This window comes from Leptinotarsa decemlineata, unplaced genomic scaffold (assembly GCF_025532065.1).
Source record: "Leptinotarsa decemlineata unplaced genomic scaffold, Ldec_3_MD MMD2_tig00000505_RagTag_RagTag, whole genome shotgun sequence".
NCBI classification, from domain to species: Eukaryota; Metazoa; Arthropoda; class Insecta; order Coleoptera; family Chrysomelidae; genus Leptinotarsa; species Leptinotarsa decemlineata.
In genome coordinates this window covers 18,593,883-18,616,665 of record NW_027412549.1, presented here as the reverse complement: position 1 = coordinate 18,616,665, position 22,783 = coordinate 18,593,883, and the positions used below count along the sequence as shown (strand labels likewise).

The following is a 22,783-nucleotide window of genomic DNA, read 5'->3' as shown; positions in this document are numbered from 1 at the left end:
CTCAAGCTGAAATCATCCACAAGGAGGAACACTGGTTTAGGAGAAAATTCAAAGAAGCCGCATATATGTTGTCCAACAAGGCATTTAGCCAAGCTAGCGTTGAGATCCCAACGTTTGGAAACCTATAATCAAGCGGAACACCACCAACTTCCGCCAAATGGTCAGTTCCCGCTAAAAACCAATGAAGCGGAGAGAGTGAAGAGGGGATAGGTGAAAGCACTCGAATGATCTATAAATAGTCAGATCTCGAAAGAATAAGTCCTGTTATCACCCGAAGACGATTGTGGATACTAACAATCGAAACGTCATAAAGTAAGTTGGTTTGGAGTTATTTATTTTTTTAGACTATCGACAGTATTCAAAGGTCATGTACCGGTGTCGGTGTCAGCTATTTATTAAAACAATGATTTTATTTTATGAAGGTTTTTCACCAAGGTACTGCGTACTCTTTTATTTGTAGAGTATTAGTAAATGAATGACGAAAGTTGACTTATCCTAGACCATCATAGACCATAACATAGAACATACAGCTCTTTGAAAACTAATATATTATTTGGGTGTGTTTTTCAATGGAATAAAAAAGTTGCCTCGTATTATTTAGAAACCAAGTACTGATCATCTGTACAACCATTCCATACGTTTATTGCGTGACATTTATTTAATTTCTGCAAACCCCCATAATAAAAGGGCGGCCAACACTAAAAAACATTCGCCAGACCATTATAAATCAAAGACAGAGCCGGGTTTCAACCCCAGTCCGCAGATAAGCCTGCGTCGCTCGATAAATAGCAATCGTTCTTCTCTTTCTAAAATACCCCTGCCGCAAGGGTTGACATAAAGCAACAATCCGCGGCTCGCATGTCCGCGAATGTTTTGCTAACAAATCCTATTCACTGTCGGAACGAAAGTGAAATTGAAGGTCCTAGAGAAAGCTCAAGGCTTTCATTCAAAAACTACAGAATGTATCAGGAGTTTGGCAAATAAATTGCAATCACACTGCTCACCCACTACGCGTTCTGATCGTCGAGGTTGTTTCATTGGTAATTCGAGGATTCGAGCCGACTCCGAGTCTATTAGACTGTCAGACTTCAACACGAGCGGTTCGTTTTTTCAGTAAACTCGCGCGCCGGACATTTCGCGAAGTTTTTCGGTGATTTGTTTTCTTGGTGACTTTTAAGTGAATCAGCTGTTCGTATTCTGAAGATACAAGTGAGGGTATCATACATATAGGTATGTTTTTATTCAATAAAATGTATTGAAAAACATTTTTATTTTATATTTTGTTAGTTTTTTAAGTCTGCAAACTCTTGATATGAAAACAGATCACAGATTTCGCACATTTCATTTTAATGGTTTTTATTGCCATTATGAAAATCAACTAAAATAACGTTTTTGTTCTATAAAATCAAAATGTTCAAGAGTGTATGATTTTTAACATTATCATTATAAAAAAAAGAACTTAATAGGTATACGTTTTTATAAAGATTTAGTCCTAGAATATAAAAATGTTCGAGATTGCATGATTCTGGTTGCATAATTATGAAAAATTAAATAAATTAACGTTTCTGTAAATATTACCTTTTTTTATAAACAAGGTACGTTCTCTTTTCGAAATTTTTTTGGGACTTTTGACTGAATCTGCAGTAAGTATTCTGAAGATACAAGTGAGGGTATCATACAAATAAGTATGTTTTCATTCAAGAAAATATATTGGAAAACATTTTTATTTTAAACTTTGTTCTTTTTTCAAGTTGATATTGAGAGTCATCTGCAAACTCTTGATAAGAAAACGGATCACAGGTTTTTGCACATTCCTTTTCAATTATTTTTATTGCCATTATAAAATCAACTAAAATAACGTTTTTGTAAAGATTTTGTCGTATAATATTTAAATGGTCAAGAGTGTATGATTTTTAACTATATCATTATAAAAAAAATAAATGAATATACGTTTTTATAAAGATTTTGCTCTAGAACATAAACATTTTCGAAATTGCATGATTTTTGGTTGTATAATTCTAAAAAATGAAATAAATTGACGTTTCTCTAAAGATTTCGTTCAAGATTGAATGAGTTTTAATTGAATAATTTAAAAAAATAACGGAATTGAAGTTATGGTGAAGATTATTTCCTAGAAAATAAAAATGTTCAAGATAACAATAATATAAGGTACCTTTTGTCATAAACAAGGTACCTTCCTTTTTCGAACTTTTTTGGAACTTTTGAGTTCGTATTCTGAAGATACAAGTGAGTGTGTATCATATACAAAAATATTAGCTTCAATGTTCTTATGATAGTCAACATTGCAACCCTCAAGTTATTTTCCACATAATTTCAAAGAATTCGGAACTCATCCTTTACTTCCTCCGCAATGCACAATAATTAGTCGCGATCCTGCATTTTCAGGCATGTTAGGCGTACACATTCTCGAAAATCAACTAAAATTATGTTTTTGTAAATATTTTGTCCTTAATGATTTTTATTCATATCATCATGAAAAAATAAACTGAACATAAAAATATTCGACATTGCATGTTTTTCAATTGTATGACTGAAAAAATTTTAATAAATTGACCTTAGGATTTTGGGTAGAAAATCAACTTGTTCAAAATTACATGATTTTCAATTGAATCATTATAAAAAACAAACGGAATCAAAAGTTTTGTGCAGATTCCCAGAAAATAAAAATGTTCAAGATTAGAATATGAGATACCTTTTTTTGACAACAAAGTACATCAATTTTTTGAAACTAATATGAATTATAATAGAGAACTTTATACAGATGTACAAATGGCAAACTTTAAATAATTTTGTCATAGGAAACATAATTATTTCACAAACTATACTGAAATCGATTTGATCTTCACAAAATTTTTTTTCCAAAAATATCATGGATCTTCATCAAGTGAGGGCGGAGTCAATCAGAAAAGTTAACATAGTTAATAATAACTTGTCAATGAAATTTGTTTGGAAATTAAAATCATCAGGATAAATAAAATGAATCTGTTTAGAAAATCTCAGCAATTTTTCAATCTCAATCCTTTTTTTCAAAATCAACAACTTCTTTCTTGATTGACAAAATAATTGTTGAGGTTACGATTTTTTTTGAGGAAAAAATATTTTGATGAATATGTTGATGAATAGTCCGTAGACATGGTGAGAATTTATCGGTTTAGCAATTAGTTTTTCTGTTATTTCTTGTTTTATTTTTGTTGTTGCGAGTTATAATAAGTACTGCTCGTTGTTAGATAATAATACATCCCCATATTATATTGTTTTATACAGTGTGACCTATTTTTAATGGAAACACCCCCCTAAAATTTGGAGTTGTAAACCGATTTTGATAATTTGTTTTTGAAATGTCAAGTACTAAAAGGTCTACCTTGGGACAAAATTTGAAATGTTTATTAAAGTTTCAGGGCATACTACGATATTTTTTCTTAGTCGAAAATCGGGATTTTTTATTAGAGATTTCTTTATTGAAAAAATCACTACGCCACTGGATTCAGAGTGCCTCTAAACAGGTGTGACCAAAATTTCATGAAAAAATATTCATTATTAACAAAGTTATGACAACTCAAAAATTCGAAAACTCACACAGCTAACACTTACAAAAAACACTCTATATCAACAGATATATAGCCATGAGAATATTTTTTTATGATTTCAACAATAAAGTGCCGCCAGATGAGAAAAAAATCAAATAGCGTAAATATTTTTAATGAAAATAACGGAATTACATTCAAGTTTTCACGCAAATTAACTAAAACTAAGACCTAATATTTCAATTTAAATCTTAGTTGCCATGAAAATGATATTACAGTTTGACACTTGTGAAAGATTTAAGTGTACTATTGTCAACAATATTCACCTTACAGTTCTTCGAATTATTTTGTGTCATGGCTGCAAGATTGAGCGTAAGAGAGAAAATTGAAATTGTACGCCTTTCTGGAGATGACGTTAGAAGTGTTAGAGAGGTTTGTAGAGTATTTAATGAGAGACATCCAGATCATCCTCGTATTAGCTGTAATATTGTTTATGGACCCAAGGGGAATATTTAAACAATGGAAATTTCATAAAAAATATTTTATATACCGACGAAGCCATTTTCACTACCCATGGAGTAGTGTCATCACAGAATTGTCGCTATTGGGCAGCAAATAATCCTAAATAAGAAACTCTAAAAGCCAGTATTCCCAAAAAATCAACGTCTGGTGTGGGATATTGAACGAACGAATTATTGGTCCTTTCTTTTTTGAGAAAAACATTGATGCGCAGAGGTTTCTAGAATTTTTAAACACAGAGTTTTGGGATGCTATTCACGAGCTGCCAATCAATGAACGATCAAATTTAATTGTCCAGTTAGATGGGTGTTCAGTTCATTATGCCAGAGCTGTGAGGCAATGGCTTAGCGAACATTTTCCAAACCGATGGATAGGCCGTGGTAGTCCGTTTATAGGGTGGCCACCCAGATCTCCAGACCTCAGTTTTGGACTTTTTTCTCTGGGGACTTCTCACACAAAAGGTTTACAAAAACCGCTCAAGAGATAGAAATGAACTTTGTGCAAAAATTCGACAGGTATGTGCAGATATTATCCCTCAAGAACTAAGGAACGTAATCAGAAACATTCGTAAGCGCTACGACACATGTATCGAAATACGTGGTGGATTAGTAGAGGCTACTAGGTTATGAGTTAGAATTAATTGTTGCACTGAATCGAAACATTTCAATAATTAATTATTAGTTACGTTTATTGAAATTTTTTGCTTCATTGTTAGTTGAATTGTATGAATGTTATTCCATTATTTTCATTAAAAATATTTACGCTATTTGTTTTTTTTTCATCTGGCGGTACTTTATTGTTGAAATCATTAAAAAAATGATATATTGTGACTGTTAGCTGTGTGAGTTTTCGAATTTTTGAGTTGTCATAACTTTTTTAATAATGAATATTTTTAATGAAATTTTGGTCACACCTATTTAGAGGCACTCTAAATCCAGTGGCGTAGTGATTTTTTCAATATAAAAATTGCTAATAAGAAATCCCGATTTTCGACTAAGAAAAAATATCGTAGTATGCCCTGAAACTTTAATAAACATTTCAAATTTTGTCCCAAGGTAGACCTTTTAGTACTTGACATTAAAAAAAATTATTAAAATCGATTTACAACTTCAAATTTTAGGTGGTGTTTCCATTAAAAATTGGTCATACTGTATAACATATCATTTCAAGTGCTTGTATATTCATGTATATTTCTCATGTATATTTCACCTGTTAGGGTGAAATAAATAAATAAATAACTTACCTACATTGTGTATTATAACAATCAAGACTGACAAAACTACCTTTAACATTCACTTGTGTTCAAACACTAAAAGCTCCCAGATCTGACTTCCAAAATCGATGAAAAAATTCCGGATAGCTCTTAATTCTACGGAAGCTGAGAAGGGCCACATATTTGTATTATTTGTCTTTTGGAAATTCTGACTTTGAAACTCAAAATTTTGAATTTAAACTCGAAATTTCCAATAAATAATAAAAATTTGTGGTCCTTCTGCGCTTCCACAGGATTCTAGTTTTCAGTTCTACCTTTATGAAAAAATATTGTAAACTGGAAGTTACGTAAACTATGTGATTCATCTAAATGTGCTGATGAAAAATTGATCAAACATCACGATTCAATAGTAAAACAGTAGATAATTATCATTTTGACATTTGCTTAATCAATATTATCACCAATTTTGGTAGTCCATAATTGGGAAATCAGAAGTTTGTTTTGAATTAAGTTAAATTGTACTGAAAAAAAGTTTATGGTTGAACCTAACCTTTGAAATCTTCACATTCCATGAGACGAATGATCCATCATTTTAAACACAGATAACCTCTGTGAAATACATTAATTTTCAAACTATCAATACTGATGATTCAATTGGAAATTCTGATCAACACCAAATAAATATACAGATACCAAAGGAAACGTTGGTGGTCGGTCATATCGAATTTTATTCCGAAGAAAAAATCCTAAAAGCCTTTCAAAATTGTATTTACCACCCCCCACGGAGGTGACATAACCAACCCTTGCATTTCAAATGGTGTAAGTGGTCAAGTATGGAACGTCATCGATTTCGCTTTTCAATGTATTCTATTTTCATAAATTTTATAAAGTCATTTTCTAATAATTCCATGATACAGAAAACTCCAAAGCAATAATAGTAATTCTTTATGGAGATCATGAATTACAATAAATCAAATACTCTTTTCCAATATTTTGGTTCTTCAGTGGATATTAGAAGTATTTTTGATCACCGAAAAAATAGTGGAAGCTACCAGAAGTTTTTGGGGAAGAAAGTTTTCGGCTTTCTACTACTCCATCTTGATACAAAAAAAGAAGGATGAGGGAGTCTTCCAAAGAAAGGAAGGAAGCAACTCTATACATAGATGTGTAGATCATGCAAAGAAGTAACTTTCAGACACAAACTGAAAGAAAGTCCCCCCGAAACAGCTACTTTCATATAAACATTGAATTATACGAAAGAAAAAATTCTTTCGAAACAAATACTTCTATGTGAACACTGAATTATACAGAAGATACTTTTCTCTACTCAGTTTGTATCTCAAACATTCGTTGTGGAATAAAAATCAGATATCATTCACATGAGTTCTACTTTAAATGAATGGTAACAAATTGTACTTACATAGAACACTGTCATCCTCACTGGTATACATCGATGTTTCATTTTAAGACACTTGTCCTAAGGCTCTTCATTACCAAATTGGATAACATTATAGAAAATACACACACTTCATTCATGAATTACGATTTTTCAATGTCACGGAATGAGCTTGATCTGCTTATGTCATCGATGACATCGTAATGACATTCATTCACCTATTTGATTTAATCCCAGCCAAGAGGAATCTTATTTGAATTGAAGGGGTTATATTTTTTAGGAGTGATTACTTTTTGGGAAAGAAAGTTTTTGGCTTTCTACTACTCCATCTTGATACAAAAATAAGAAGGATGAGGCAGTCTTCCAAAGAAAGGAAGGAAGTAACTCTATACATGGATGTGTAGATCATGCAAATAAGTAACTTTCAGACACAAACTAAAAGAAAATCCTCCTGAAAACAGTTAGTTTCATATAAACATTGAATTATACGAAAGAAAAGATTCTGTCGAAACAAATACTTCTATATGAACACTGAATTATACAGAAGATACTTTTTTCTACTCAGTTTGTATTTGTGGAATAAAAATCAGATATCATTCACATGAGTTCTACTTCCTCACTGGTCCTCACTGGTATACACCGATGTTTCGCCAGTGTATACCAATGAGGATGGCAGTGTTCTATGTAAGTGCAATTTGTTACCATTCATTTAAAGTAGAACTCATGTGAATTATATCTGATTTTTATTCCACAACGAATGTTGTGTATAATTCAGTGTTCATATAGAAGTATTTGTTTCGACAGAATTTTTTCTTTCATATAATTCAATGTTTATATGAAAGTAGCTGTTTCAGGAGGATTTTCTTTTAGTTTGTGTCTGAAAGTTACTTCTTTGCATGATCTACACATCCATGTATAGAGTTACTTCCTTCCTTTCTTTGAAAGACTCCCTAATCCTTCTTATTTTTGTATCAAGATGGAGTAGTAAAAAGCCAAAAACTTTCTTTCCCAAAAATCAATCACTCCTGAAAAATATAACCCCTTCAATTCTACCAGAAGTATTATGGGAACATTTTCAGAAACATGTTTGCCCAAAAGTCATATAATCATACCGTAGTGTCAACAACAATAAAATTTTGTAGACTTGATTGAAAAAGTATTTGTCGAATTTTCAGTTTCGAATATTGATAGACACAAACGGACCAATATCTAATTCAAAACCTTCAGTTTTGAATTAGATATTGAACTATAATGAAGTTAGTTATTATAAAACTGTCGAGGTCAGAAAACGTATCAATTTTGTCAATTTTTTGATTCTGAAAAATTTAGAACTCCATACAGTTGAATAAACAAAGATGACGTGTTTGTTGTTTGAAAATTTCAGTATCTATTGAATCATATTGCTTCTTCCAATTCTTGATTTGGGGATGTTATGCTTTTATTCTGATTTCATCATATACCTTTTTTCTTCCGACTAAATTCAATTTTAATTCTGATCAACAAATGATTAGAGTGATTGTTTGAATATTCATGACTCCCAACATGTCCTTGAGGTTGCTTTGAAGGTGATTGACAATGTTTCATGATGAATTTCATCAGATCAGACTTCCATTGTCAAATAATATATAAAATGATTTGAAATCCCTAAAAGAACCAATGCATTCAAAATTAAAAAGAATAGCTGAAAATAACAATTATATTAAGCAAACCAACCCTGAAATGAAATTACAGTAAACATGTTGTGGAATTGGCCGCGGTAGTAGTGCGGCCATGGGTTCGATTCCCGCCTCGACGAGATATTTTTCTCGAGAGAATTTATCTGGTTGAAGCCGGGATGATTCTGTAACCGTGTTAGGAATCACACGTAAAAAGGTAAGATCTCGTTAGTCCTTAGCTCGCACAAGTTTGTCAACTTCTGAGAGTTGACGGTCGTATGGGGGCGATACTAACATACGAACTAACAAGCGAAACGTCCTGAAGTAACTTGGCTTGGAATCTCTTTAATTTTAATTTTTTATTTTTTGTTCTATTTTTTACTTGTATTTCATTTTACTGTAATTTCATTCCAGGGTTTTTTGTTTGATATAATTGTTATTTTCAGCTATTCTTTTTAAGTACACTAGCCAACAAATAAGAATAAAATATTGCGACTAATATTACAATGGCTATACATGAGAGTTAAGTATCTTTACTGCGACTTCAACATCAAAAATTTTCCATCACGTAAAGATTTTGAGTTAGAGTTATTTTTATTTCATACAAAAATTTTCACATGTGTATTATAGGGAAATATAAGTTCAAAACAAGAGAAAAACAATATATTTTGTGTATTTTACAATACACATGAAAAAACATTCAAAAAAAGTCTTTTGTGCATAACCTCTTTGCGAATGTTGACTTTCGTTTATATGTTTCGTTTTCCCTCATAGGGAGCCAACAATAATCCCCCATCATTGCTGCATTCCATCTGCCTTGGTAACGTTGCTGCATTGTCAGTAGGTATATTTTGGTGGAACCTTTCCTCGTGTTCGTAACTGACAGCACCCACATTTTCTGGAAAAAAATTCAAATGGAAATCCAATAAATGGATTTTGAGAGACATGCGACATCCCATTCTGCAGTAGTTTTCAAGTAGTTCTTCTACAAGTGTTTTAATCCAGTCATTTAAGCTTAAATTAGGTAAGAATCTCGGAATTCGAGATACCCAGCTGTAAGTCTGTAAATACTTGTATATTGACACCCTAAAAGTTGTCTCAAAACCTACATATGGTAGGGTGTAAGCAACTATTAAATTTCAAGGTCAAAGGTCACAAAAATCGGTTTTTTGCGGTTTTTTTGGAAATATCTCATTTCCTATGGGTTTTTTGCTATTTGTATTCATTATCAATATTGTAGAATACAAAATTCTCTACAAATTTTGTTTGAAAAAATTTTTTATACGGTGAACCGTTTTCGAGATAGAGGGCGGAGAGCGCGCGGTCACAGCATCACTTCAGGTCAACCGGTGCCTCCGGTCGAAAACGCGCCATATATAGTTGATGAACTATTGATAAATCAATGATTATAAATATTTGTCAATTTTTATTAACTATTATATTATATTTTATCATTTTCTTCATGCAATAAATCTATATCTATTCAATAATACTGATAACCGTTTACTAAAATTTTCGGATATTCAGACTACAGTAAGAACGTAAAAGCTATGGAGCAGCAGAGAAGACCTGCTGCACTTTCAAAAACGTATGAAGTTTGTTTCGATGAAACAATGGTTGTACCAGTTACTCAAGAAAAATTCTTATCAAATCGAAATAACAAAGATAAGATCATTAATATGTTAATTGAAAAATTACAAGCTGCAAATATTACTACTAAACAAGCCAGAGATGATGCGGATGTTCTTATTGTTGAAACTGCAATTGAAGAATCAAAGTCTAAAAAAACTGCAGTTATAATAGGACAAAATATTGATTTACTTGTCATTTTAATTGGGCGTACACTGTCTTACGAACAAGAAATTTTCTTTAAAAAAGTTGGCAAAGGTAATGTAAAAACGGAGATATACTCGACTAAAAGTTTTGATAATTATCCTCATTCTAAAAAACATATTTTATTTCTGCACGCATTAAGTGGCTGTGACACAACTTCTGCGCTTTTTAAAAAGGGAAAAAAATCATTTTTGAAAGTTTTTGAGAAACTGACAAATTTGGATGAACTAGCTGCAGCATTTGAGGAAGAAAATTGTTCGGCCCAGAGATTATTAGAGAGTGGAACTTAAACCTTATTAGCAGTCTATAATGCTCCGAAATCTGTGAAAAGTCTCGATCATCTTCGTTATATGCATTACGTCAAGTCTACAAAACTTAATAAACCTGTGCAGCTTTCAAATATTCCACCAACAAGTGCAGCTGCTCATCAACATTTCAACCGTGTATATTATCAAGTTCAAACTTGGTTAGGACATGATTTGGAACCCCAGGTATGGGGTTGGGCAATGCGAAACGATTTTCTGGAGCTTATCATGACAATTTCACCACCTGCTCCAGAAGATTTGCTAAATACAATTTTCTGCAACTGCAAGAGTGGTTGTGGTTCGCGATGTGGATGCAGGAAAGCGGGCTTGCAATGCTCTTTAACTTGTGGCCAATGTAATGGGCCACATTAACGAAGATGGAACCTTTGACCCCGAAATCATGGAAGAACTTGAGACAAATGTCGTTGAAGACGATAATGAAGACCAGTTTGAAATTTACCAGCAGCCAGAAGACGACGATGAAGAGGAAGAAGATGATTAAAATTATAAATTGTAGTTTTTGTACCCTTTATTCCATTTCTTTACTTTCAATAAAAATAAATGTATTCAATGATATTTTTTAATAAAAAGATTAATTCATAATTTATTTGTTTTTTTTTCATCATGTAAGAAGTTATAAATATTAATTAGGTTAAAATTCAAATATAATTCCTATATTTTCATTAACAATTCTGCAATTACATGGGCAGGTAAGTGTTGTTAAATAAATTAATACTGAATAGAAAGTGGGTAAGTTAGGAAAAAAATGATAAAATATAATATAATAGTTAATAAAAATTGACAAATATTTATAATCATTGATTTATCGATAGTTCATCAACTATATGTGGCGCGTTTTCGACCGGAGGCACCGGTTGACCTGAAGTGATGCTGTGACCCCGTGCTCTCCGCCCTCTATCTCGAAAACGGTTCACCGCATGAAACATTTTTTTAAACAAAATTTGTAGAGAACTTTGTATTCTACAATATTCATTTTGAGACAACTTTTAGAGTGTCAATATACAAGTATTTACAGACTTACAGCTGGGTATCTCGAATTCCGAGGTGAACTTACTATAATGACTGTTCTATTTGACTTCCTCGTTCCCTGGAAACTCCGAAACAATTCTATTGAATTGCAGCTAATTCAACATTACTTGATTTTTGATCAAACTGTTGATCACTTAGTAGTTTTCTAATTAGTGGTCCAACAAATATACCTTCCTTGAACTTTGCACATGCTTTTGCAAAATTTTTCACTAACCCCAGTTCAATGTGTAATGGAGGTAACAAAACGTTTTTGGGATTATATTCTTCACGTTAACTTGACCTGGAAAATATTTATCTCTCGGAGGAGATTCTTTCACTTGATAATGGCTTTGTGTTGCCCTACTGTTCCAAAGGCAAAGAAAACAGCAAAACCGTGAATCCACGGTTTTTGAAGGTTTACAACTTATTGGAAAGGTCAATAGGCTCGAAAAGTGGGTTCCCCACGATTTGAACATCGACAAAATTTGTCACGTTTCCAGGTCTCTTCTTCTTTGCTTTTTCGTAACCAGAACCATCCTTTTTTGGATTGGATAGTCACGTTTGATGAAAAGTGGATCCTCTTCGACAATAGGAGACGTTCGGAAAGTAGTTGGACACCGATGAACCACCCTGGCACTTCCAAAAGGCAAGAATCCACCAAAAAAACCATGGTTTATGGTGGTTAGCGGCTGGTGTGATTCAATATACCTTTCTGCAGTTGAGCCAGACCATCATAGCAAAGCATAGCATAGTCCTATTGTGAGAAAATCGACGGAATGTATCGATAATTGCGTCAGCAGTAGTCGGCACTGGTCAAAAGAAGAGGTCCATCTTTTCAAGCACTTCGATAACTTTATCACCGGTAGAACCTTAAATATATATTACAGATATTACAGTTTAAAGTAGATTCATAAAAACCGGCAAAACTGAATATTTGATCGACTTCAATTTTAAAAAAAAATCAATACCTCAGTAGCGTTGGTATGTGAGTGCTTGACTCTTATAAATAGTTTGTCCAATTGTAAGCAGCTGCGTGTGACTGCACGTCGTATTCAATTAGTCTTGTTAACTAATGGAATAACGTGGTATATTGAGTAATTTATTGTTGAAGACTCTTACAATCAACTTTGATAAGGATAATTGGTGTCGTATTTTCAAAACATCGGAAATTCAAAATAATACTATCATTTCTGTTAGTAACGATTTCAGTGAACTTATTTATGTTCAGCGTTAATTCATATTACGAGTATATCTAGTTTATTATGAGATTCGTCGATTCAAATATGATATTATCACGAATGGGGTTTTCATCTATCGGGTACAGCTGAGATAAGTTTCTAATCTACAGAACAATAAAATTATTCTATTGACGTTTACAATGTCATATAATAATAATCCATTTTTCAAAGGACAAGTGCTTTCGCAATCTTAATACTTTGAGACAAATGTGAGACAATCAGGTGTTTTTATCCAACTTTCAGCAATAATCTGTGGATATCTCGAAAATATCTTTATATACCAATTGTTCAAATGAAATAGGAATATCAGCAATCTAACAATTCGAAAAAATATACATGTGGCAAATAACTGACGGAAAACAACAACAAACCACAAAGAATAATAAAGAATGCCATTCAGACACATAAATGCCGTATCTTCCGTTTGAAGAACTCACGTAAAGATACTTCCTGTAGATGCAGAATTCACACGATAAGAAAGAGTTTGGTGTATGTGTCATGTTATTTTCCGAAATATGATTTACAGTTTATGCAACTCCTTTTAGGGCCCTGAAGAAGAATTTAATTGAATTCGAAATGTTGGCAAGAAAAAAATGTCTTTTTTTAACAGAAAATGTATCCTATTATTCACCTCCATGTATTGTTGATAATTTTTGAAACAAAAAAAAAACAGTAGGATGAAAATAACAGTAGTATGAAACCCATGAGAGGAGTAGGGGAATATGATAAAAATAAAAGGAATATTGATCTTTTGCTGCAGCTGTAAAACTGGATGTAACAGTATGAAACGTGGCTCTCTAAAACAGGGTTTAAAATGCACAAATTTATGCTCAAATTGGACAGGTTCGTCGAATCTAGAATGAAGAAATGTCATAAAAGAAACAAAAACTAATGCATAAGAATAACGTTTTTAAAAATATTATAATTGATAGCGTAATCAGAATGAAATATCTAAATTCAATAGTACGATTTACATGTACATTGATGTAATTAGAATTTGATAAATAAATTTTTAAATCCAATGAAATAGCAGCAATCACATTTTTTTGATGAAATTGTACATAATGATAAAGACATTCGAATTCGTGTTTTTTTAAATTTTTTGCATTTTCTGCATGTATATTTTTTTCATACCAGCAGAAAGTAGAGATTTTAATGAACAAAAAGCACACCGACTTTTTGAAAAAAGCTGATATTTTGATGCGAGAATTTTCGATTGAAAATTAGGGGTCTTTTTTTGATATTGAGTCAAAATAAGTTGAAAAAATGAATATTTTAAATCAAACTAATTACAGTGTATTTGGGACATAAAAAGGTAAGTTTTCAGCAAATTTCGTATCACTTTTTTTTTGAAAAAGATAAAAATAAAAAAACCAAAAACTTGCTCATTTGAATTTTTCACATAAATTTTGAGGTTATTTGAAAAATTTGTGAATACAAAATTTGTAGATCTTTTCGTTACCTACAACTTTGTTATTTCACTTTTTCCCATATGACTTGTAGTTTTGCCGAAAATCGAGAAAACCATGTTTTGCCCTTAAAAACTCACCCCATTTAGCAGGGGAGCCCACGAAGCAAAATGGGGATTTACTCGAGTGTCATTGAGACATATCAGGTTGCAAAGCTGAGATGATAAGAAGAAAAAAATGTTATATAATATATACCTTTTCATCGGTGGGGGAAGCGGCTATAGATTTTTGAATATGTAAAAAAATACTGTTGCATGGACATACTCGAGCGCGTCAGATATTGATAGCATCAATGTCCTACATATCTTTAATAATGTTGGTATGTTAATCTGATCGTTTGCATGATGTGGGTGGTTGTACGTAAGGGTTAAAAGTGAAAAGAAAAAAATTTAATCGAGCGCATCAGATTTTCTAAGGGGGTGTAAAGTGCAACAAAAAAAAAGCTCTCATTCAATAATCTGACGATTTCGATCTGACGCAAACTCACGGCCATTATTATAATATACAAAAAAAAATTCGCCATTTTGAAATACTCAAGAGCGTCAGATTAAGATATATATGGTTCATCTTTATGTTTCAGACGTGCTGTCTCATAATCTGACGATTATCTAGAGGGATTCGCTTAATCTGACAAAAACACTATATTTTTTATTTTTTTTTTTAATTCATTGAACTCAATTAATTGAAAAGCTCAGGAAATAGCATGCAAATAAATAAGTGTATGTTTTTTAAGTAGAATACTTGTTTTTATACGAAAATAATTTTTAAAAAATGCTCAAAGAAAATTAATTTTTTATAATCAATTGATTAATTAATGAAGAAAAGAGGAATGAAACTTTCTATGTTTTTTACGACTTTTATTTGTAACTAACGTTACTGCAGTTTCGTCCTATAAGGACATTTTCAAACTTATATATTGTATATTGTATAATATTGTAACTTATATATTGCATAAGTTTGAAAATGTCCTTATAGGACGAAACTGCAGTAACGTTAATTACAAATAAAAGTGGTAAAAAACATAGAAAGTTCAATTTCTCTTTTCTTCATTATGATTTTCTACCACGTAGTAACGACTACATCCATCAATTAATTGAATAATGAATCATCATCTTCATCTTCAGATTATATATTTTTTGTTATCCTTGAATTATTTCCTTCAAAATAGAAAAATTAGCTAGGCTCGAGAATGTCGTTCTTCTTCTCATTTTTATCATATTCTCCTCCTGTACTAACGGGTTTCATCTTATTATTACTTTTTTCACTTTTTATCATTTTTGAAGGCTTCAGCCCCGATCTAATGATACATAATTTGCGGCCACGAAAATGACACTTGTGAATCAGACTGAATAACTCTCAAGATTAATTCGAAATACTGAATTATATTTTTAATCACGAGTTTTCAGTATAACGTTACGACTGAAGTGAATCAACGTTGGTATACTTTTTATTCAAATTCTGACTAACTATTCATAAAATTACGCCATGCGGTTTCTTGGCTAGACGTGCGTTTTAAATAGACGGGTTCATGATCATTGGTTTTGATTCTTATTAAGGTGACTCATACTTCTGATTGTTTTATGGGAGATTCCAATTTGAGAGATCTTCATCAGAAAATTGTCAATGAATACTAAACAATATACGGTTATTGCAGCACTATAAAAAGATTTGCTGATTAATCGATGAACTGGCTTTCGTTTGCGTTGAAAAAAATGTTGAAGATGAATTTGTTTCGAGGATCACCCTAAATATTTCATTTTCATTTGGAAAAAGATTTCGGGAATATTATTCAATAGCACCATTATTCGAAAAAAGAAATATTATGGAATCTACTCCAAGAAACACTTTATTGTGAGATATTCTCTGAACAGTTTAGCGAAAATGCAACACGTGTATCGCTATAAAATATCTTCTGCAGGCGTGTCTATGCTCAAAGCTATCGTATAGCAAAATAGACCAGGGCTACAGCCTTAAAAATGGAATAAAGTGAAAAAAATTACAGTAAGATGAAACCCATTACAAAAAGAGGGGAATATGATAAAAATGAAAGGAAAAATAAATTACGGGTGATCTGAGTTCGGAAAGTAGGAGGGGCTGAGTTTTTAAGGGCAAAGCTGCAAGTCTTATGGAAAAAAGTTAAATGACAAAGTTGTAGGTAATAAAAAGATCTACAACTTTTGTATTCACAATTTTTTCACATAACCTCAAAATTCATGTGTAAAATTCAAATAACCAAGTTTTTAGCGGTGATGCAACAGTTGAAAATCCTCATGTAGGTTAATAAGAGGGAAGTTGCAAGAGAGTTGGATATACAGGGTGTTCCTTAAACACATGCTAATATTTAAGGAGGTAATTCTTAGACCCATTTTAAGAAAAAAACTTCCTATGGACGTATGTCCTAAACGCCTTAACTTTTGAGATACAGGATGGCAAAGTTTTCAAAAATAATCAGTTTTTTAATAATAACTGAGATAATTTTGTAGACATCTTTGGCATATTTGGTACATATGTTCCATGCCTCAAAATTGTCTACAAAATTATCTCAGTTATTATTAAAAAACTGATTATTTTTGAAAACTTTGCCACCCTGTATCTCAAAAGTTAAGGCGTTTAGGACATACGTCCATAGGACGTTTTTTCCTTAAAATGGGTCTAAGAATTACCTCCTTAAATATTAGCATGTGTTTAAGGAACACCCTTATATGAGCAGTGAGTAAACACACACACACACACACACACACACACACACATATATATATATATATATATATATATATATATATATATATATATATATATATATATATATATATATATATATATATATATATATATATATATATATAAATTTAAATTTGTCAATTTAGTTCACTCGATCACCCATGACGTTTTCGGAGATGGAAGCAGCGTAGTCAACAACACCGGAAAAAAGTATCCTTCTTCAATAAAAAATCAACCGGTCTTTGCCTTCTCTTGAAATGATGATGCTGTTTCGTTTTCTTTTGGCCACCCCGTAGAGGATTCTTCACTAATGGCGAGGTGGTTACGTTTTTGAGGATACGGATAATCAGTCGGCAATTTTCTTTAAAGTCTACAGTTGATTGTGTGATTTGGCTAATCTGCACTATCTTCCCCCATTCCTGTTCTATACATTTTTTTGTGTCTTTCAGTTTGTTTTCATCCCCACTACTTATTTGAACTTTTTCTCTTGGTCCGTTTGTGGTTGTTCCTCATCTGCTGATTTTTTTGTAATTTTTTATAATTCCTTTTTAGGTATTTCAACCATCTATCCCCGAGCTTTTATGAATCTATAATTACATCTTCCCTTTTCATGGTGCTTTTTTGATGGTTCATTAGTTTGCTGAATTCTCTTTTTCCCATTTCTACCGATCATGGAATTCTCATTTTTTATTTCTTTTTAAGACCTGTCTTTTTGTGATATATTAAAAAAAAATTGTGAAACTTATCTATTCTGAGAAATTACATATTTTTCCACTTTATCATACTCTTTGGAGGGTTTTTGTATGTAGAGATATTTTTTCTTTTTCGACGGGAATTTGGGTGATAAAATTTTAGCCAGATAGGTTAGATATTATTCCTTAAAAAGTATGGGAATATGTCTTTGAATGAACTTTCTCTCAGTTTCAAGGTATTCAGAAAAACGTCTTACTGCTGAACTTTTGAATACAGATGTTTCAGAGTACCGTACGACCTTTGAATGAGAGTATTGACTTGATGAACAAATCTGAGGTTGTAGTTTATATGTCCTAAACATTTCATTTTGTTAGTCAATTCCACAGAATGTCCCTCAATATACGAATCGATATTATCTATGGCCCTTCCACGGTCTTTGGCTTTTCCAAAAATTATTAAAGTTGATTTACTAGGATTGAGGTTTAGACAGTGTTGCTGAAAAGACAAAAAAGCACAGCTCACCGACGTGTGATGTGAATTTTTTCTGGATCAAAGCTATATCTGACAGTATACAATTTCTCATATCGCCCATAATTTAGTTTTGCTACGGGCATCAACAATTTCATTTGGCGGCGACTCAATCGTTGCGTCTATTTTATAACACGATCTCTCACTCCATTGACTTATTAAATTCAACCTTTTAGATCAGGATCAGGAATATGAGTAGACGTCAAAGAACACTTCTTAATCATGAACATAGTGAACCCTTATTATATTTCCCATTTGTCTATAAAATTAACACCTGAGGTGTTGGATAATCCTTTCTCTTTCAACCGACAAGGTGTTGACGGTATTGGTCATTATGAACCTTAGGCGATTTCAGGTTTTAGCGTTGTGATTATTGATGATATTTGTAACCGTGCAAAAATCCCTGCCTGTCATTAATAATGGCAATAAAATTCGAAATGACATCTCTGTAATCTTAATTCTATAAACATGATTCAATAGTTGGGTAAGAAAATACCAAGCTCAAAATTGTCGTCTAGGTGTGCCAAGGCAAGTAACGGAATATTCTCAATCTTTTTCTGAACAAATGATTCAATGAGTCAACAAAAATGTTTTATGGACGACAATTATGCAGATCCTTATTTTCGATGGGAAATAATTTTAAGCTCTTGTAATATGTAACTAAACATCATAACCACGAAAAATATTTAGGAAATGATTCAATTATTTAAGTTTTGAAAGTATATCCGATATTCAACGACACCTTACGATAGTTCCCTAGAAAAGTCCATAAAAAGCGAGTGGGGAATACGAGTAGGTATAAAATATTAATAGATAATATCGCCATTGTTTCGCATTCTCGGTGTATAAAATATTCCATGGGACAAACTCCACATCTTATTTCAACACACAAGAAATTTAATAGGTTCTTTAGAAAGTTTTGTACGCTTTAATGAGTCTACTTCAGACTCTAATATCTTAGTGAATACTTATTTAATTTAATCGAAATAAGCGCCATTCTAATCAGCGCACTTTTGCTAACATAATTCCCTCAGCATGAAAAGGTTGTTTTTGGGATTTGACGAAGTCGACGAAGGCCGTTTTGGTCTGGTTCTGGTTGGCTAAGGTTCTACCGGTGAGAAAGTTATCGAAATGATTGAAAAGATGGTAGTCGTTTGGCGAAATATCTTCGATGCTCAATTTGTTTAATTTTCGGACGATCCGATCAAACAAAGGATCGTTTTGGTGGCGCAAAAGCGAAGAAGAACAGACGTTGAAACGTAATTTATGTACAATTTCATTAGTTTGGACTTCCATTGTCTAATATTATATAAAATGATTTGAAAATGATAAAACAATTAAACAAAAGTAAAAGAAAAAATTGGAAAATTTAGAGATTCTAAGCCAAGTTACTTCACGAAGTTTCGATTGTTAGTATCCACAATCATTTTCGGGTGATGACTAGACTAATTTCTCCGAGAGATGACTATTTATGGGACATTTCAGGTTTTTTACTGAATATAATTGTTATTTTCAGCTATTCTTTTTAAATTTTCCTTTTTTATTGGTTTTCAAATCATTTTATATAATATAAGACAATGGAAGTCCGAACTAATGAAATCCATCATGAAACATTGTCAATCACCTTCAAACAAAGACCTGATGATCGACAATATAACTTGTTCGTATTCCTATACTTTCATCCCACTCGTACTCAAATCCCTAGGTGTGAATATCTATTTCGACTAATTTCCCATTTTCAGAATTACACATTCACAAAAACCTCCAAAAACATTTATTGATATGTTTCAAAGCTGTCTTTCCCAAATTCAAAATAATATCATTTTCTTCAACGATATTTCTCCATTCTTTATACTCCATCAAGGATCTTTCAAGTGGTTAGGTTTTTCAATTCAATTCAATTAAAAATGTACTTTATTGTCGAAGAAAACAAATTTTTATTGACAAAGCATGAATAAATAAAATAAATCAGTCAATTTACAGTGAATTAATTAACGTAACAATGGAACAATACAGGGCCTAACGCTTACATGTAGACAGGACATAAGATTCTACAAAGCAGTCAAGAATTGATTTACATGTATAAATAAAATAAATCAGTCCATTTAACCTCAAAGGTTCTGGTAGTTGAAATCTGTCTTCAAGATATTCTTTCAAGCTATAATATGCTTTCGCGAAGCATTAGTCCAGTCATCACTCCACAGGAGAGGGTCCCCCACAGTGAAAAATGATAAAAACAATTCCAAATTCTGACGGGTCAGCTAGATTTTGAAAACCGTTCGTCGGAAAAAGCTCGCAAAGTTCCATTCGTTAACGCGGTAATTCAGTTTTGAAAATTTGTATCTGACTTTAACAAATCACTACATTCTTTGTTGAAATGCATTTAGTTCCTGGCAATGCAAAATCAAGCCTTCCAGACTTTTTATGGGCAAATTCTGTTATAACATCATCAGTTGGGATGATGGCATATCTGTGAATTGCAATTAGGGCCAACCCGGTTAGCCTCTTTTGCCCATAAGAATTCCGTAGGTAGGTTTTTAGGAGCCTAAGTGTGGAATATGACTTTTCCAGGGTGCACGTGGTTACTGGTAGAGTTGCCAAGATGTTCAACAACATGTAAATGTTGTTGAACATATAAATGTTGTGTAACAGCCAATTGTATAAAATACAATTGCCTGTTGCACTCTCCGACAGCTTTAATGGGGCAAGAATACCGGTTCGAAGAGATTTTGCCCTGCCACAACAATTTCCATAGTAAAAATTCACCTTGTGCCTCATCTAGTTCCAACGGGTCCTCGTACATCACTAGGTCCTCTCTTGGGAATAGCGTTTCCTTCTCGGAACAGACTGTTGGTATAAGAGTGTACATAGCAGCAATCACTTTATGGTTATATTTTGTTCAAACTGCGACTAACCAATTATCAAAAAATACAAATCAATTCAAAGAACTAAGATTATAAAAAAAGGAAAGAAGAAAAAAAATCACATCAAAGGTGCTGCTTCGTTTGCTACAGTTCATGAATGAGGGCATATGCCTCATTGCTCACAAGTGATTTTGGCGAAATTGGGAACACGTGTCAGTCGTTGTATTCATCCCACGTGCCACTATATGGGTGTCTGCAATATGCTGTGTAATGTCCGTTGTAGGTAGTCCCACTGTAATTTGAAAGTGCATATATCTAATATATAAAAATGGATGTTTGTTGGTTGGTTGGTTGGTTGGTTGGTAAGTGATAAACTTCTACATCGCTCAATCGATCGTGATGAAACTTGACATGTATAAGTAATTTTTCATAGAGTAGGTTTTTAGACTATCAATTTTTCTGTAACTCACCACTAGATGGCGCTGTAGAACACTTTTTTTTTAAGCACTGTTCTATGACGCTGCGCACGCCTAAGTTCGTTGATTCTGATTCTGTCAAAATATTGAAACAGCAGCGATACAGCAACATAGTACATTGTCTGCTGCATAACTGCTCATATCTAATCCATCTGAAGAAAAGTCAATGGAAACATTCAATGTGCCTCTGAACCTTTCCGTCGGAGAGAATATTTTCAAATGAATTACTGAAATACGGGAAAACTTATAGATTGATAAGGACTTTGTACATTTTCTCCTTTGCTTGCACCTCGAACACATTGGTTTTTCATCTCCATCCAGAGTTTCCTCTTTTGTGAAAGAATCCAAGCAATGTGACAAACTCACTTAGCCAGATCTTTGTGGTATGGTATCACTTTATTGTTGTCAGTAAATCTTATTTTGAGCTGGGTAGTTAAGTCTTCTGATACTGTTCAGGGTTATTACTATTTAGATTAGCGCCATGCTTCTGTACTGATGTCAACCGTGGAAGCTTGATCTATTCATTGACTTCGGCTAACAAATCTTTTGCTCCTGTAAATGAATTTGAAAACTCGTTTTCAATATTGCTTCAACTATCTTGAAAGTGCGATATTACGATCCCAACATGGTCGACAGCTGTTATTAAGTTACAAAGGAGTGACTGCAGGACTTTGCATACTGTTTCCGCGGTGCACGTGGTTACTGGTAGAGTGCCCAAGGGGGTCGGACCCCCCTGGGCACGGCTTTGCTCGGAATCATCAATACGTTGTTGTTTTTGGTCGATTGTGAAGGCGCGCGGCACCTGCTTTGAACAAGGCTTTCGCATACCCAAATATTCATGCACGATATGTACAACACATTTCTTTAACCTCTTTAGAGCCTCGGCTAACTTATTCAACTCCAGATTGCGGTCATCCAAAATTATTTGGTGGACTTTTTTGATGTTTTCGTCGGTAACAACCTCTTTGGGGCGTCCATTGCGTGCATCATCCTGATGTTTATTTCGCCCTGTTCAAACTGTTGATTTTCCTGGCCAAGCCAAAGCCTTGGCTTCAATAGTATTTTGTATCGCCTTTTCGTCTTTTGAAAGTTAGGGTTACCTGAAAAACATATAGATTCAATACTAGTAGCGCCATCTGTGCGTTAACCTAAGAAATGTTCAGCACATCTAATATGCGTCAAATATTTGAAAAATATCCAGCGAAAAGATTTCAAGCAAAACCTCTCCCACAAATTAATCTTTCCTAAAAATACACCGCTTTCAATTCAAACAAGATTTTTGATCGCTGGAGATCAAAT

General features: G+C 32.8%; 1 protein-coding gene and 1 long non-coding RNA gene across 2 annotated transcripts in view; one reads left to right on the top strand and one right to left on the bottom strand.

Annotated features, from left to right (window-relative positions):
• The first annotated feature begins 1,034 nt into the window (after positions 1-1,034).
• The window catches only part of LOC111501916 (GAS2-like protein pickled eggs), a 125,068-nt gene continuing 103,319 nt past the window's right edge, over positions 1,035-22,783 (top strand). The window contains exon 1 of the mRNA XM_074174127.1: positions 1,035-1,230. The gene's annotated coding sequence lies outside the window, so the exon portion shown is untranslated. The remainder of the gene's footprint in view (positions 1,231-22,783) is intronic.
• Positions 8,977-12,708, bottom strand: LOC141481849 (uncharacterized). Its single transcript, XR_012465216.1, has 2 exons — positions 12,464-12,708; positions 8,977-9,226 (listed from the first exon to the last, which is right to left on the bottom strand). It is a non-coding gene; the product is annotated as an uncharacterized lncRNA (long non-coding RNA).